Raw genomic sequence first — 18,015 nt, 5'->3', positions numbered from 1 at the left:
TCAATGTTGTTTGAGTTGTATAATATTGGTTGGGAAATGACCAAAATTCAATGGTCAAATCAACATCACAACTTGACTTTGTTTAAACGTTGTCAGAAATCATGTTGATTGTGTTGTAGAATATTGGTTGGGAAATGACCAAAATTCAATGGTCAAATCAACGTCAGAACCTGACATTGATTAAACTTTAACAAAAAACATATTGTTTTGACGTTGTATTTGTGTTGTAGAATATTGGTTCGAAAATTACTAAATTTCAAGAGTCAAATCAACGTCAGAACCCAACATTGATTAAACGTAGTCAAAAAGCATGTTGTTTCAACGTTGTTTGTGTTGTAGAATATTGGTTGGGAGATGACCAAATTTCAAGGATCAAATCAACGTCAGAACCTGACATTGATTAAATGTCATCAAAAATCTTGTTGTTTTAATGTTGTTTGTGTTGTACAATATTGGTTGAAAAATTACCAAAATTCAATGGTCGAATCAACGTCACAACTTGACTTTGTTTAAACGTTGTCAAAAAGCATGTTGTTTCAACGTTGTATTTGTGTTGTAGAATATTGGTTGGAAAATGACCAACATTCAATGGTCAAATCAACATCAGAACCCAACATTGATTAAACATCAAAAATCATGTTGTTTCAATGTTGTTTGAGTTGTAGAATATTGGTTGAAAAATGACCAAAATTCAATGGTCAAATCAACATCACAACCTGACATTGATTAAACGTTGTCGAAAAACATATTGTTTTGACGTTGTATTTGTGTTGTAGAATATTGGTTCGAAAATGACCAAATTTCAAAAGTCAAATTCACGTCAGAACCCAACATTGATTAAAAGTCATCAAAAGGCATGTTGTTTCAACGTTGTATTTGTGTTGTAGAATATTGGTCGGAAAATGACCAACATTCAATGGTCAAATCAATGTCAGAACCCAACATTGATTAAACGTCAAAAAGCATGTTGTTTCAATGTTGTTTGAGTTGTAGAATATTGGTTGAAAAATGACCAAAATTCAATGGTCAAATCAACGTCACAACCTGACATTGATTAAACGTTGTCAAAAAGCATGTTGTTTCAACGTTGTATTTGTGTTGTAGAATATTGGTTCGAAAATGACCAAAATTCAATGGTCAAATCAACGTCAGAACCCAACATTGATTAAACGTCATCAAAAAGCATGTTGTTTCAACGTTGTATTTGTGTTGTAGAATATTGGTCGGGAAATGACCAAAATTCAATGGTCAAATCAACGTCAGAATCCAACATTGATTAAAAGTCGTCAAAAAGCATGTTGTTTCAACGTTGTATTTGTGTTGTAGAATATTGGTTCGAAAATTACCAAATTTCAATGGTCAAATCAACGTCAGAACCTGACATTGATTAAACGTCATCAAAAATCATGTTATTTCAACGCTGTATTTGTGTTGTAGAATATTGGTTGAAAAATTACCAAAATTAAATGGTGGTATCTACGTCACAACTTGACTTTGTTCAAACATTGTCAAAAAGCATGTTGTTTCAATGTTGTATTTGTTGTAGAATATTGGTTGGGAAATTGCCAAAATTAAATGGTCAAATCAACGTCAGAATCCAACATTGATTAAACGTCGTCAAAAAGCATGTTGTTTCAACGTTGTATTTGTGTTGTAGAATATTGGTTGCAAAATGACCAAAATTCAATGGTCAAATCAACGTCAGAATCCAACATTGATTAAACGTCGTCAAAAAGCATGTTGTTTGAACATTGTATTTGTGTTGTAGAAATATTGGTTGGGAAATGACCAAATTTCAAGGGTCTATTCAACGTCAGAACCCAACATTGATTAAACGTCGTCAAAAAGCATGTTGTTTCAATGTTGTATTTGTGTTGTAGAATATTGGCTGAAAAATGACTAAAATTAAATGGTCAAATCAACTTGACTTTGATTAAACGTTGTCAAAAAGCATGTTTCAACATTGTATTTGTGTTGTATAATATTGGTTGGGAAATGACCAACATTCAATGGTCAAATCAACGTCAGAACCTGACATTGATTAAACGTTGTCAAAAATCATGTTGTTTGTGTTGTAGAATATTGGTTGGGAAATGACCATAATTCAATGGTCAAATCAACGTCACAACTTGACTTTGATTAAAGGTTGTCATAAAGCATGTTGTTTCAATGTTATGTTTGAGTTGCTAACGTCAGGATCTAATTCAACAAGTTGTCAACGTTGTTTCAATGTCTTGTGCCTGCCAGCATCATCACTTCCTGCTTCATAGACTAGCAGGCCAGCATCATCACTTCCTGCTTCATAGACTAGCAGGCCAGCATCATCACTTCCTGCTTCATAGACTAGCAGGCCAGCATCATCACTTCCTGCTTCATAGACTAGCAGGCCAGAATCATCACTTCCTGCTTCATAGACTAGCAGGCCAGCATCATCACTTCCTGCTTCATAGACTAGCAGGCCAGCATCATCACTTCCTGCTTCATAGACTAGCAGGCCAGCATCATCACTTCCTGCTTCATAGACTAGCAGGCCAGCATCATCACTTCCTACTTCATAGACTAGCAGGCCAGCATCATCACTTCCTGCTTCATAGACTAGCAGGCCAGCATCATCACTTCCTGCTTCATAGACTAGCAGGCCAGCATCATCACTTCCTGCTTCATAGACTAGCAGGCCAGCATCATCACTTCCTGCTTCATAGACTACAGGCCAGCATCATCACTTCCTGCTTCATAGACTCGCAGGCCAGAATCATCACTTCCTGCTTCATAGACTCGCAGGCCAGCATCATCACTTCCTGCTTCATAGACTAGCAGGCCAGCATCATCACTTCCTGCTTCATAGACTAGCAGGCCAGCATCATCACTTCCTGCTTCATAGACTAGCAGGCCAGCATCATCACTTCCTGCTTCATAGACCAGCAGGCCAGCATCATCACTTCCTGCTTCATAGGCTAGCAGGCCATCATCATCACTTCCTGCTTCATAGACCAGCAGGCCAGCATCATCACTTCCTGCTTCATAGACTAGCAGGCCAGCATCATCACTTCCTGCTTCATAGACTAGCAGGCCAGCATCATCACTTCCTGCTTCATAGACTAGCAGGCCATAATCATCACTTCCTGCTTCATAGACTAGCACGCCAGCATCATCACTTCCTGCTTCATAGACTAGCAGGCCAGCATCATCACTTCCTGCTTCATAGACTAGCAGGCCAGTGTAGTAGAATTTCTGACCTTTTGACCTATATTTCTTGTCTTTTAAGAATGTCCGCTCATTTTCAATACTCTTGTATTTTGTGCCATTGAATGGACCAGTTGTGGGACAAAAGTGAATATTGAGTCGTGCCAACCTGTCTACAGAATTCGAGTTGTTATGGAACAGATAGGAAAAGCAAAACAAGACATTGACGCATTTGATAAGGAACGATGACGCACAACAGACATATAAATGAATGGCAGAAGACCGGAACTCGGGGGTGATTTTGGCTGGTGTGTGTCTTGTGTGCTCTGGAGTACATTGTGTCTGCTTGCACGGACAACTTAATTCAACCTGCACTTCTGATAATGGGTAAATAAATTTGTTGTACTAAACTACTTTTGTTGCTTGCTTAAGCTTCGGACAATCCACTACACAAATTGGCGTCACGAACTAGGATGGTCCAGAACTCTGCAAGTCAATATCCGCTCCCGGCTTCTCTCTCAGGCAGACAACGCTTGCACGTGCGCATCTAATAAAAGGTAAGCTATTTTGCTTATTGTGTAAAAGTTGTCTGTCTGAAGAGAAACGGGATCGGTAAGATGAAAACTGAAATTTTTTTTCATAAAAGATAGGTTTAGTCAGGTTCTCCAAAAACAACCTGGACTGGGGTAAATTATGGTTGGATTGAGTTGTTTTATATGTGATCATTTGTCTGTGTGTTTGTTGAATATTTGTGATTTCTTGTTTTTAACATTAGGGGATTGTTGATAGAATTTTGGTGGTTTGGAGTGTAGAAGCACAGACGATGTGAGACGAAAATGTTCTTTTAACCTCTTCATCCTCTGTCGTTGCTGGCAGAGGATGCTTCTTTCTGCAAGTGCATCAGAATTAGCCAGAGTTGGACAAAGATAAATTTAAGGCAAGGGTTGCTAACTGGTGGCACATTTGGCCCATATAAAATTGATACGTCTGTGAAAGTGCGAGACACCTGTCTATGTGGAAACTGCAGCGGTCCCTAGTCCTTGTGACTCAGCGTGTAAAAAAGCCTCATATTAGGTGACCATTCAGTGACTCCGGTAAAGGAGATCAACTGAGCCAAGTTGTCACGAATCTGTTTAATGGCTGCAGAATAGACAGGTGGCGTCTCGGGCTCCATATGGTAGAGCTTTGGTGAAACTTGGTGAAACTGTATGGGACTGACCAGACACGATGTCTGTAGGATGCTGGGTGATTCCTGGTGGTCCTATGGCGCCTTAGAGGCCGGTGATCCGTGTTGGTCAGTTTGATAACGCAGGTGCTGCTCCAATGAAACGGGTTAATCGCCGTTTTATGAGCAATGATGGAACCTGGTTTTTGTGATATGAGACGGCCGATTCCACAAAAGCACGCGTGCATTAGTTGTTTATATTGGTCCGGACCAGGGGGGAGTGGTTTGTGGGATAAAAATGTGTGTGTTTTTTAAATTTATATATATATATATATCTGCGTATTTTAATAACTTTTGTGTAGCACCTGGTTTCTTGTCTGGTTTAATCCCCCCCTTCCTTCCCCCCCCTCGCAACCTCCCCTCACGCTTTTTTCACAGCCCCGCTATCTGTAAAAGTCTGGAAATTGTCTAAAATGTGTGTGCGTGTGAGAAAGTAGACAAAGTTTATGTACAGAAAACATATGAGTGAATGATTTATCCATTTAATTATCTTATTCCGCTCTCGGAGGTTGGATCGCGGGGGCAGCAGCCTAAGCAGGGAAGTCCAGAATACCCTCCTTAAACTTGACTATTTGTCCATCTAAGAGTGAATGATAAATGTTGTTCTTATTATTAAGGTTCTGATATGATACAGCTGTGCTTCTGGATGAGAAAAATAGTTGTCTATTGCATTTACTTTTAACTGTGCTGGTAAATTCTCTGTGTGTGAGTGACTGTGTGACGCATATAAAAATAAAAAAGAAAAAAAAAGAAAAAAAAAGAAAAAAAAAAGCTGGGAGACATTTTGAGATAAGAGTGTGTGCGTGTGACGAGGCTGTGTGAGTGACAGCTGCGTGAGGCATTGGTTCGAAGAGGAGTGACACTGATAGCATTGAGCTAGGTTAGCATTGTGTTAGCATAGCATTGAGCTAGGTTAGCATTGAGCTAGGATAGCATTGAGCTAGGTTAGCATTGTGTTAGCAAAAGTTTGCTTACTGAGGCATAGTAAGGCTAAGTTAGCATCTAGCTTGGCATTACTAAGTGTGGTTGAACAGTTATTCTCGGTCTGTAGAGTGTGCTAGTAGTAGGTGCTTGCTAAGTCCAGTAAAATAATAGATATATGGAAAATTACACGTTTAAATATCAATCAATAAATACGGATTGTGGGACATTGAAACATTGTTTAATTCATCATTCATTTATATGTCTAGTATACTTTTTTTTTGGTACAGCTTGCTGCTTATCTGATCCATCCAGTTTCTGTGTGGAAGTTGAGACAAACACACACGCACAAACATCATAGATTAGGACACATTGTAACTTTGAATTAATAGTTATACAACAAATAAATTAATAATATTGAATTTAAATTTGAGAAAGATAAATTGATTATACATTGACATTTTAATTTTTTTTTAGGAATAAACACACAATAAAATAAAAGTTAAATGTTTTTTCTAATACATCTAAGGGCATCTGTGAAACATAGAGTCTGAAGAAGTACAGATAAGAGCCACTCAGCGCCATTGTCAAAACAAAACGTAGAGAAGCGTTAAACAAATTCTAATCAGAAGGAAGACAGACCAAAATATGAGAACTTAAGTAAACAGACAGCAAGTAAACCAGAAATAATAATGTAAATAAATAACAAAGAAAGCAAATTTTTATGTGACATTGGTGCATGTACAATTACAAATAGAGAATAAAACTAAATGGAAATAACTGTCTGCAAGATGAGCATGACGTCATGAATTGTGCTCGGGTTAGTAATAGATAGATAGATAGACAGATAAAACGTTATTGATTCCTTCAGGAGAGTTCCCTTTGGAAGAAGAACTAAAAAGTAAACAGTAACTAATAAGGGTATAAATGGAAACAAAATAGATTCTATTAAAAGAGAAACTAGGCATTAACGACCATGATATAAAAAAGTATTGCACTGTTATTGTTTTGCATTCCCTGTCATCCTAGCCCCCCAAAGAGGAGTTGTACAGTGTAATGATGTATGAGACAAAGGATTTTTTATAGGCTAAACCAGTAGTTCTCAAAGGAGGGTATGGTGTTTCCGCTCGGACAAAAAAGGGAGGTACTTGAAGGTATGCCAAGGGGTACCTGAGATTTTAAATATTTTAAAATAGCGACAATTCAAAATCCTTTATAAATATAATTATAGAAGAATAATTCTTCAACAAAATAAATATTTAGAATTAAGTTCACGAGCCCAGATGGATCTCTATTGCAATATCCAAAGAAGGTTGATGAATGATTATATGTATAGAAATCTTTATTATAATTTAATCACTATTTAATTTTTAAAACGTTTTAGTTATTCTTATTTTTTTGGTTGTCCAAATAAGTCCAGTAAGACCACAACAAATGAGCAATATGGTGCACTGTTATATAATTTAATAAATCAGAAAATAATGACATTATGCTGTATTTTATTTCTTTAATTTACTGGGAAAAAAAGGTTGAAAACCACTGCCCTAAATCATATCTAAAGCTAAAATTATTTTATAAGACTGATTATTTTGGATTCGTAAATAGTATGCTGTTGATTGTGGTTAGCTGCAAGTTTGTTTATTTGTTTGTTTAGTTATTTGAGTGAAAGGGGAAGAAATCAATAGGAATAATTACATGCAAAATGGAATAAAACTATGAGTGCGATAGATAATGAATGAATAGATTAAATAAGTTTATTTTGGTCATGTAATCAACCATCAACCAATTTGTGTGAGCAGTTTAACAGTAAATTAGACATATTAACAATCATACACATTTACAAACAGAAAAGAAAAGAAAAAAGAATGACCGAAAAAAAAAAAAAAAGAATAGGCGGAAGCCAAAGCTTATATTGGCCTATGATATACAATTACTGAACATTAAATTACCTGGAACATCAACGTTAAAAGATGAAAGTAATTGTTACTATATTGCATAATGTTAAAAAACTTTACTTTTCAAGGGTCTCTTAAACCATAACAAAAAACTACATGTGTTCAGCTCATCACTGAGGATGGTACATCATTTAACTCCTAAAACTGAAATACATTTGTGTTTTTATTTTATTTTACTTGACCTATTTCAAAAATCAATATCCCCCATAAATGATAGTTTTCTCCTCATAATGTAAACAAGCTAAGAATACAAACTGGAAGGCTGTTCTTTACTTGGAAACATAATTGCCATTGTTTTAAAATTAAATTATCTGAACATTTAACACATTATGACTTAAAAAATGGATTGATATGATCATAATAATAATGCTTTGTGTAATATTGAAATGAGCCTTTTAAGTTTAAGTATTGGGTCTATAATTCTTCTATAAACATTTCCCCAAACTTCAAAACAATATTACATATGGAAAAATAAATGAATAATATAACATGTGCAGACATTTCTTATTCAGCATGTGTTTAACTTTATACCGAATAGCAATGGATTTGGATATTTTTCTTTAATATGTTCAATATGTGGCTTCCAACATATTAATGATCAATTACTATTCTCAAGAATGTAGTTCATATACTCTGTCAATTTCCACTTGATTTAACTTTAATTTTTGTTTCACAATTTGACTTTGCACCCTGGACAGGTCGCCACCTCATCAAAGGGCCAACACAGATAGATAGACAGACAACATTCACACACTAGGGCAAATTTAGTCTTATTAATTACTACATATTGAGATCTATTACTTAAAATAACTACTTAACCACTGTTGTGAAATACCTTTCTAATTTATGGGAGTATTGGGATAGGATTGAGGAAGATGTCTGCTGTGGTGGTGGTTAGTTTGGAAATTAATTTAATAAAAGTAACTTTAAAGTGCAGTCTGACATTTTAGTTTGGAGTAATTTATATTTTTATTTACACATTTCAGTACACCATACTTCTGGATGTTGAGCTAGAAGAGGATAATGGCATGACAGAATAAAGTTAGAATTAAAGTTGGGGTGCCAGTGATTGTCACACACACACTGGGTGTGGTGGAATTTGTCCTCTGCATTTGGCCCATCCCCCGTGATTGCCCCTGGGAGGTGGGGGAATCATGTTTGGTGATTTGGCTCCCAAATTTTTTGTAGTCTTTGGTGTGACTCGACCGGGGTTTTGAACTTGCGACCTGCCGATCTCAGGGCGGACACTCTAACCACTAGGCCACTGAGATGAAGGAGGCAAACCAAATCTCAACAGCTTTCAGTTAGCTATACATTTTGAGAGTATAATGCGAATAACTATAACTTTACAACTTTTTGCTGTGAATAGTGTTGAATAATAATTACAAGTAACAGCCTACATTAATAATTAGAATAAGAGCCGATATGTAAAGTTAAAAAAAAAAAAAAAAAAAAAAAAAAAAAAAAAAAAAAAAAAAAAAAAAAAAAAGAGGAGAAGTGTGATTAGGGCTGGCGTTTAGAGCATGGCCTTGTATGTTTGTTGTGAATAGGTTAGATAACCAGTCGGAGACAGACAAGGCAAGGACAAGACTCAAAGTGCTTCACAGACAACAAAGGGAAATGAAAGAAAATAAAAGCAAAATTAAAATGCAGACAATAAAAATAAACACAGTGCGGACGTTAAAAGTTAAAAGATTAAAAGATTTAGCTGAAAGATAAGGAGAGACGTGAATAAAAACATTCCTTTGTTTTGGAGAGTATCACGCACAGCGGGAGGTCAGAGTGCAAGCATGACAGCTTGCTCGCGCCTACTGATAGACAAATGATAGTTTAAATTAACTTATACATAATCTTTAAGTGAATTAAAAGGGTATTTAAATACACATGAAGTAGTACGTATAATCTTTGAATTAAGGTTATTGATTAGCAATTAATGGGATAGTTAAGACTGTAATTAAAAAAAAAAAAAAAAAACGTGATATGCAAAATTGAACTAACCGAGAGGATATGAAAACGATGGGTGTACATGTTTTGAGTTCCAAATTCTGGAGGAAAAAACCTCAACAAAACGTAAAACCATTCAGACGGACTTGGGTGGTAGCCACGGTTGTGCTTGGTCAAGCGAGGGTGGAAAGGATGTGCAGCCGGGGGACTGCCAGCTTCTCTGAACAAGACAAGCTCCAAAGTTGTAGCCAGAACATGCTCACAAAAAATACAGGTGTGACAGCAGGACGAACAGCAGGATACAAACAGACCCCTGCTGGACATAAGTGTCAACGGACAATGTTCAACACAATCTTTGAAGCATTCCTTTGTGGTCAACCTGCACACACCTTGTAATGACCTGCTTACGAACTGTGCCCTGACAATTCAATACTGCACAGAAGGAACTTCCTGATGTTGCCTGACAGCACGACATCAGCTGACAACTACTGGGGACGCCTCCCAGGAATGAGTGGAAGACGGGGACTGCTCCAACTGTCCTAGCACTGGCTGACTGAGGTGCGTCCGTGTGCCCTGCCACCCAAACCGCCAAAGTGTATGATCACCAATTAGACGACTCATAATAGGAGCCTTTTGACTCTTATATATGGTAGGACTCAAGGTATGGCCGCTCATGTGAACTATCCTTACAACAATTAGAATGGTATAAGATGGACAACTAATGACCCACATTGTTCCCTCTGTCCTGCCTACTAAACCAAAAATGTAGGTCAAATGATAAAACAGGGCGTAGCTGCCGCTGATTGAACCGATACGCTAATACCACATTTTCAATTATTTCGGTTGTCTGTTAAAAACATAGCTATTGGTTGCAATTTGGACATTCCTGCTGTGGGCTACAAAGAGCTAGCAGCTACACAACAGCTGAGCTAAAATAAAATTTAAGCATATCAAATATTTATAGTTGCTTATTACATACACAAAGTCGCAGAGAGACAGAAGTCTGTAGAAAGTATTCAGTAACAAACGTGTCCGCATTATTAAACTTTCTACCACAGGAAACATACTGAACAAATCCAGCAGTTACTGTCAGACTCTAATCCGGATTACCTTGTCTATCAGAGACATGGTTAAAACCCACAACACCTTTCGTTCTAATTAATGTCCCGGGGGACAAGATTACAGAAAAGACAGATCGAGTGACAAAGGGGGGAGGAATTATGATTTATGAAAGGGAAAACATTAAAAGTAGATCAATTTGAGTATGTTGAAATTAAAATCACATGTTCCTCAGAAATGTATTTCAAGGTAATTGTAGTATACCGACTGACCACAGCTAAAGACATTTTTCTTGATTCATTTTCAGACATCCTCAAACAGCATAGTATGAAAGAAGTAACGTCATGGGGGACGTTAATCTGGACTGGTTAAATAAGACGCGTAGAAAGAAACTTAAGGATATTATAAACGGCTTCTACATGATACATAGGATAAGCAGCCCTACTAGAATTACAATTGGATGACAAAAATTAAAGAGATCATCTGTAAATACACGGATACAAAACCAGAAAGAAGAGTGCTAAAATAAAAATACCATTGGATTAATAAAACAATTTGGATTCTAATAAAGACATGAGGACTCAGCTCTCAAAAGAGCAATTATAACAGGTCTAAATACAGATCGTATGTTTTAAAAGTTTGGAAGAACAAGGTAACAATGTTTATGCGGAAGTCTAAGGCTGACTTTCACTTAGAATTAATTAAAGCTGCAAAAAGGAACAATAGAGAGTTATGGAAAACCAGATACAAACTTACGGGAAGAGAGCAAACAAGAAACAACACTATAACATTAAATATCAATGGCGCTACTATCGCAGACAGTCTGGACATAAGTGGTAATTTTGATGAACATTTCATCCAGTCTGTACAAACCCTGAATAAAAATCCCTCAAAATCAGTGCAAATAATTGTCATTTATTCAGGATGGACTCATTTTAGAAGTAACAAATGAAACAAAGTTAAACAAAATCTTCACTGCATTATCAGACTCACGATCTAGAGATATATATATGGGTTGGACACTATCTTCCTAAAAACATATAAGGATTGTATTATTGCTCGTATAACAACGATTGATAAATAAATCAATAACGGAAAACACTTTCCCTACCACGTGGAGAAACTGCTACTATGATTAAATCCATAAAGCAGGAAATAAAGAAGACCAGAACATGTACAGACCAATTAGCCTTCTCCATGTTATAACAAAAAGAATAGAAAATTTGAAAAAAAAAAAAAAAGTGGCTTTGGAGCAATCAAGACTGCTCACACGGTCACTAAGATGGGCATTATGTTGACACATCAATTTAATGAGTATTATATTTATCCATGAGAGCATTTTTGTTGTAAATTGTGAGGTATGGCTGTTAAAATCTTGGTTGTTTTTACGAATGATGACAGATGTGAACAAGAGCATGTATGGTCTTTGTGTAATGATGTAAATAAGGTGTGGTTGTATTGTATGGTAAGTATGTGTCCATGAAGGGGCATTTGGTGACTTTTCTTATCATTGATTACATGCTACAGTATGATTATTTTTGATTAATTATTGATTATTATGAATGTATATATTTATTATGATTAATTAGTGTCATAATTTTATTGCTTGATTTGTGGATCCCCTTAATTTAGGTAGCCAGGGACTGCAGATGGAAAGTAGCTATTTAGATATAATCTGGTACAGAACATATCTGTTTCTGAACTTAATGTTTCTGTGCATTGTCCCATCATAGATAGACTAAACTAAATACAACTATTTAGTGAATTATTGAGGCCACAATAATTCACTAGGTGTTGTAAAATATCAAAGTACTATTGCAAAAGCGAACAGTGACCTCAAACATGACCTGTCCTCCGCCTCTGTTCTTGCTGCACTTGACTATCAGCTGTCTTTTCTTTTTCTTGGATGTTTCTGAAACTACTAATACTACTACTACTACTACTATTACTATTACTACGACTAACACTGTCCCTGTGAGAGGGACAGAGGGGGGAGGTGAGTTTGGATTGGGTCAAGTTTGAGCGTGTTGAGGTTTTATTTAATCGATATGATCAATCTGGTGCAAGGATAAAGGAACGTAATGATTTAGATTGACAATTGCAGTGGTTGGCGAAAGCAACCCCAACCTCAAAGGAGGGTGCCAATTCAGTAATTAAATATTTTGTGAATGATCTAATATCCCGACATGGTTTCCCCAAAAAGATTAGGTCAAACAACGGCACCTAATTTAAGAAAGCAGGTTAATCTTCTTCAGTCACAAGATCAGCACTTCTCAGGACCAGCAGCTTCCTAGGAAGGTGGAAAGACCATGAGACCAAAATGGTAAGTTTGCAAAATGTAGAATTTGTGTGCCAGTTCCTCTGTGCAGATTTGAGGATGAAAGCAGCCACTCCAGATTCCCTTGCACTCGCTAAGAGGGGCACGGTCAAAGCCGATCCAGGACCAACACCCGATACCTGACTGGAAGGAACCGAGAGGAGAGACAACACCTTGCCAGCGATGACGAGAACAACTAACGTTGCCAGCCAATGTGTCCACCGGGACTCCAGCAGCTGTGGAAAGAAGTGTCGGGAGTGCCGAAGCAGCGAGGAGGCCTGAAGCAAGCCGAGGGCCTGGACCAAAGCCCCACGCCCCATACTCTGCCCCAGCCTTCCCCAAAGCCCCCACAGCTCCAACTCTACCTGAGTTTTCCCCAATTTCGGCCAGCACGCACATGCCACTGAACAGTCTGCCCAATGGACTGAACCACACCCCAAGAAGAGACAGAGACAGACTGTTTGAGTGGATCTCTTTCTTCACCAGGGCAGCCAAAAGCCCAACGAGGTGTCGGCAGGCCACCAGCCTGAGGCACCACCGAGCCATCTATACGAGCACTAATCGAACATGGACTCATACGAAATTCAGTTGTGTGTTCAAAATCAATTGATAATTAACAATATTAGTAACTACATTCATTGCAAATGCCGGGAAAAATATTTTTGAAAATGTCTTACAGTCATAAGTCTATATACATTCATCTATTTATGTTCAATGATGTTCATGATCAAAGTATTTGTTTTTCCTTTACTAAATCAAAGGGTAGGCCACTAATTGTGTTCTGTGAGATGGTTTTACTGCAGGCTGGTAACAGCGATCGCTCTGAAGGAGGGTCATGGACGGAATTTTTGCCTCGTATAAAAACATTGAGGTTTTTGCCTCTATCTGCGGTAGAGATTTAAGTTAGTGGTCTATATCAGAAATTGTTTTGGTCCAGGGTCTTAAGACCCTGGAAGGAGGGTATGTAGTAGAATTTCTGACCTTTTGACCTATATTTCTTGTCTTTTAAGAATGTCCGCTCATTTTCAATACTCTTGTATTTTGTGCCATTGAATGGACCAGTTGTGGGACAAAAGTGAATATTGAGTCGTGCCAACCTGTCTACAGAATTCGAGTTGTTATGGAACAGATAGGAAAAGCAAAACAAGACATTGACGCATTTGATAAGGAACGATGACGCACAACAGACATATAAATGAATGGCAGAAGACCGGAACTCGGGGGTGATTTTGGCTGGTGTGTGTCTTGTGTGCTCTGGAGTACATTGTGTCTGCTTGCACGGACAACTTAATTCAACCTGCACTTCTGATAATGGGTAAATAAATTTGTTGTACTAAACTACTTTTGTTGCTTGCTTAAGCTTCGGACAATCCACTACACCAGCATCATCACTTCCTGCTTCATAGACTAGCAGGCCAGCATCATCACTTCCTGCTTCATAGACTAGCAGGCCAGCATCATCACTTCCTGCTTCATAGACTAGCAGGCCAGCATCATCACTTCCTGCTTCATAAACTAGCAGGCCAGCATCATCACTTCCTGCTTCATAGACTAGCAGGCCAGCATCATCACTTCCTGCTTCATAGACTAGCAGGCCAGCATCATCACTTCCTGCTTCATAGACTAGCAGGCCAGCATCATCACTTCCTGCTTCATAGACTAGCAGGCCAGCATCATCACTTCCTGCTTCATAGACTAGCAGGCCAGCATCATCACTTCCTGCTTCATAGACTAGCAGGCCAGCATCATCACTTCCTGCTTCATAGACTAGCAGGCCAGCATCATCACTTCCTGCTTCATAAACTGCCTCCAATTGATCATCTCCAGATTGAACACTACAAGACAAAGGTTATCGCCACACTAATGTGGTTAAGGCGGTGAAGGGGCGAGGGATCTGCCACTGATCTAATCAACAACACAGCTAAGTTGATTATAAAAACACAGGCGGTGAATAAAAGGCTGACGGTGCAGAGGATGGTGGAGGCAGGTGGTGCGTGCACTTTCTCTATGGACACTTCATTAGGCACACCTCTTTCAAATGGGCCAAGATCAAAGCAGCAGAGTTATGTTTATTAGCTCAGATTCAGCATTAGCTTGTTTGTACTAAATCTACCCGGGTAGTTTTTGGTGGAAACACAAGGGGGAACCTTATTTACCTGAGTTCCTGTAAAAGTTCCTGCCTTGGAAAAGGGCCTAAAGTATGTTAGTATTATTGAAAAAGTAAAAAAAAAAAGTTATTAATAATGGAAAAAGTGGTCACACTACACTAACTTTTCCAACATTGTTCATTACACCCTTTTTAACTTTGTTTATTACACCTTTTTAACTTTGTTCATTACACTCTTTTTTAACTTTGTTCATTACACTCTTTTTAACTTTGTTCATTACACCCTTTATAGCTTTGTTTATTACACTCTTTTTAACTTTGTTCATTACACCCTTTTTAACTTTGTTCATTACACCATTTTTAACTTTGTTCCTTACACCCTTTTTGACTTTGTTTATTACACCCTTTTTAACTTTGTTCATTACACCCTTTTTAACTTTGTTCATTACACCCTTTTTAACTTTGTTCATTGCACCCTTTTTAACTTTGTTCTTTACACACTTTTTAACTTTGTTCATTACACCCTTTTTAACTTTGTTCATTACACCATTTTTAACTTTGTTCATTACACCCTTTTTAACTTTGTTCATTGCACCCTTTTTAACTTTGTTCTTTACACACTTTTTAACTTTGTTCATTACACCATTTTTAACTTTGTTCTTTACACACTTTTTAACTTTGTTCATTACACCCTTTTTAACTTTGTTCTTTACACACTTTTTAACTTTGTTCATTACACCCTTTCTAACTTTGTTCTTTACACACTTTTTAACTTTGTTCATTACACCCTTTTTAACTTTGTTCATTACACCCTTTTTAACTTTGTTCTTTACACACTTTTTAACTTTGTTCATTACACCCTTTTTAACTTTGTTCTTTACACACTTTTTAACTTTGTTCATTACACCCTTTTTAACTTTATGTCTCAGGAAGTCGTGAGTCGCCGAAACTTGTCCACTGTCACTTCCGTCTTTGTTTTGGCTTTATGTTGTTGTGTTTTGGCTTCATGTTGTTGTGTTGTGGCTTCATGTTGTTGTGTTGTGGCTTCATGTTGTTGTGTTTTGGCTTTATGTTATTGTGGCTTTATGTTGTGGTGTTGTGGCTATACGTTGTTGTGTTGTGGCTTTATGTTATTGTGTTGTGGCTTTATGTTGTTGTGTTTTGGCTTTATGTTGTGTTGTGGCTTCATGTTATTGTGTTGTGGCTATACGTTGTTGTGTTGTGGCTTTATGTTATTGTGTTGTGGCTTTATGTTGTTGTGTTTTGGCTTTATGTTGTTGTGTTTTGGCTTCATGTTGTTGTGTTGTGGCTTCATGTTGTTGTGTTGTGGCTTCATGTTATTGTGTTGTGGCTTTATGTTATTGTGGCTTTATGTTGTGGTGTTGTGGCTATACGTTGTTGTGTTGTGGCTTTATGTTATTGTGTTGTGGCTTTATGTTGCTGTGTTTTGGCTTTATGTTGTTGTGTTGTGGCTTCATGTTATTGTGTTGTGGCTTTATGTTGTTGTGTTGTGTCTTCATGTTATTGTGTTGTGGCTTCATGTTATTGTGTTGTGGTTCATAGATGTTGTGTTGTGGTTCATAGTTGTTGTGTTGTGGCTTTATGTTGTGTTGTGGCTTTATCTTGTTGTGTTTTGGCTTAATGCTGTGGTGTTGTGGCTTTATGTTGTTGTGTTGTGGCTTTATGTTATTTTGTTGTGGCTTTGCTATTGTGTTGTGGTTTATAGTTGTTGTGTTGTGGCTTTATGTTGTCATGTTGTGACTTTATGTTGTTGTGTCATGGCTTTATGTTGTTGTGTTGTGGCTTTACGTTGTTGTTTTGTGGCTTTATGTTGTTGTGTTGTGACTTTATGTTGTGTTGTGAATTTATGTTATTATGGCTTCATGTTATTGTGGCTTCATGTTGTTGTGTTTTGGCTTCATGTTGTTGTGTTGTGGCTCTATGTTGTTGTGTTGTGGCTTTATTTTGTTTTGTTGTGGCTTTATGTTGTTGTGTTGTGGCTTTATTTTGTTTTGTTGTGGCTTTGTTATTGTGTTGTGGCTTTATGTGGTTGTGTTGTGGCTTTATGTTGTTGTGTTGTTTGTATTTTTTGCGACTCCCCCCTGCTCCCACAGAGAGTGTGGAGTGCATGATTACCACCTCGCTACCACCTGGAGGGTCTTTTTGTTGTCACGCTTGTTTCATACCTCCTTCCAATTAATGGCAGACCATAATAGTTCATTAGAATGTTCCTCCTCGGTGAATGTAAGTGCCATCGCAGTTATCATTCATTGGCACGTGCGGGTGTACAGGAGGTGTACGGAGACCGTGGCCCAGTTAGGTGAGGCCAGGAACAGGACATCATATCCACGCTGTGTTGTCGCCACACCGTCTGTGGGAGGACTGCAGATTAGCGTGTAATCCTGCACACACACAGTGTCCACATACTGTAGACAAGAATCCAACCTTCCACCGCCTTCCCACTGAAAGGGTGTGACGCCGCCCGGCTCAATTCAGAGCACCGTGACCGGGGTGGGGGACCAATTAGGGGCGCGCGCAGAGTAAAGTGGCGCCGTGTGCCGCGCTTCACCGCCGGTTCAAAAGGGGCTGCCGCCCAGACAGGCAGTGAGGGGGGTGGGGTGGGTTTCATCAGCGCGGAGTGGGCGGGGTATGACACGGGGGATGAAGGTGAGTGTGTGTTTGGGTATGTGCATCTACATCTGGGTACAGCATAGCAGTTCACTACAGTCATGTGTGGGACAGTCAGGATGTAGACTGTCAGGGTCCAGTTCTGAGACCCGATCCCACCTTAAACCCTTGCTATGTTTACGTGCACTAAACAACTCAATCTTGCATGCATTTGTTTCGAAATTGGCTTTTTAAGGCCCCGTTTACACTGCACACCAAATGTTTTTGTCCCTTTTAGGCCCCGTTTACACTGCACACCAAATGTTTTTGTCCTTTTTAGGCCCTGTTTACACTGCACACCAAATGTTGTTGTCCCTTTTAGGCCCCGTTTACACTGCACACCAAATCAGATTGGATTTTTGTTGCCAGTCTGAAAGTGCAGGGGACAAAAACTGTCCTTTGAAAAAGTGCAAAGGACAAAAACTGTCCTTTAAAAAGTGCAAAGGACAAAAACTGTCCTTCTAAAAAATGTGCAAGCAAAGGACAAAAACGGACCTTTGAAAAAGTGCTAAGTACAAAAACTGTCCTTTAAAAAGTGCAAAGGACAACAACTCCTTTGAAAAAGTGCAAAGGACAAAAACGTTCCTTCAAAAAAGTGCAAAGGACAAAGACTGTCCTTTAAAAAGTGCAAAGGACA

The 18,015-nt window shown here is 38.1% G+C and overlaps 1 protein-coding gene across 1 annotated transcript in view; it reads right to left on the bottom strand.

Annotated features, from left to right (window-relative positions):
* The window catches only part of LOC133642879 (glutamate receptor ionotropic, NMDA 2B-like), a 355,065-nt gene that overhangs the window by 125,732 nt on the left and 211,318 nt on the right, over positions 1–18,015 (bottom strand). The gene's annotated exons all lie outside the window — the stretch shown is intronic.

Source organism: Entelurus aequoreus, linkage group LG25 (assembly GCF_033978785.1).
Source record: "Entelurus aequoreus isolate RoL-2023_Sb linkage group LG25, RoL_Eaeq_v1.1, whole genome shotgun sequence".
NCBI classification, from domain to species: domain Eukaryota; kingdom Metazoa; phylum Chordata; class Actinopteri; order Syngnathiformes; family Syngnathidae; genus Entelurus; species Entelurus aequoreus.
Note: the sequence above shows the minus strand (reverse complement) of the source record. Positions and strands in the feature narration are given on the sequence as shown.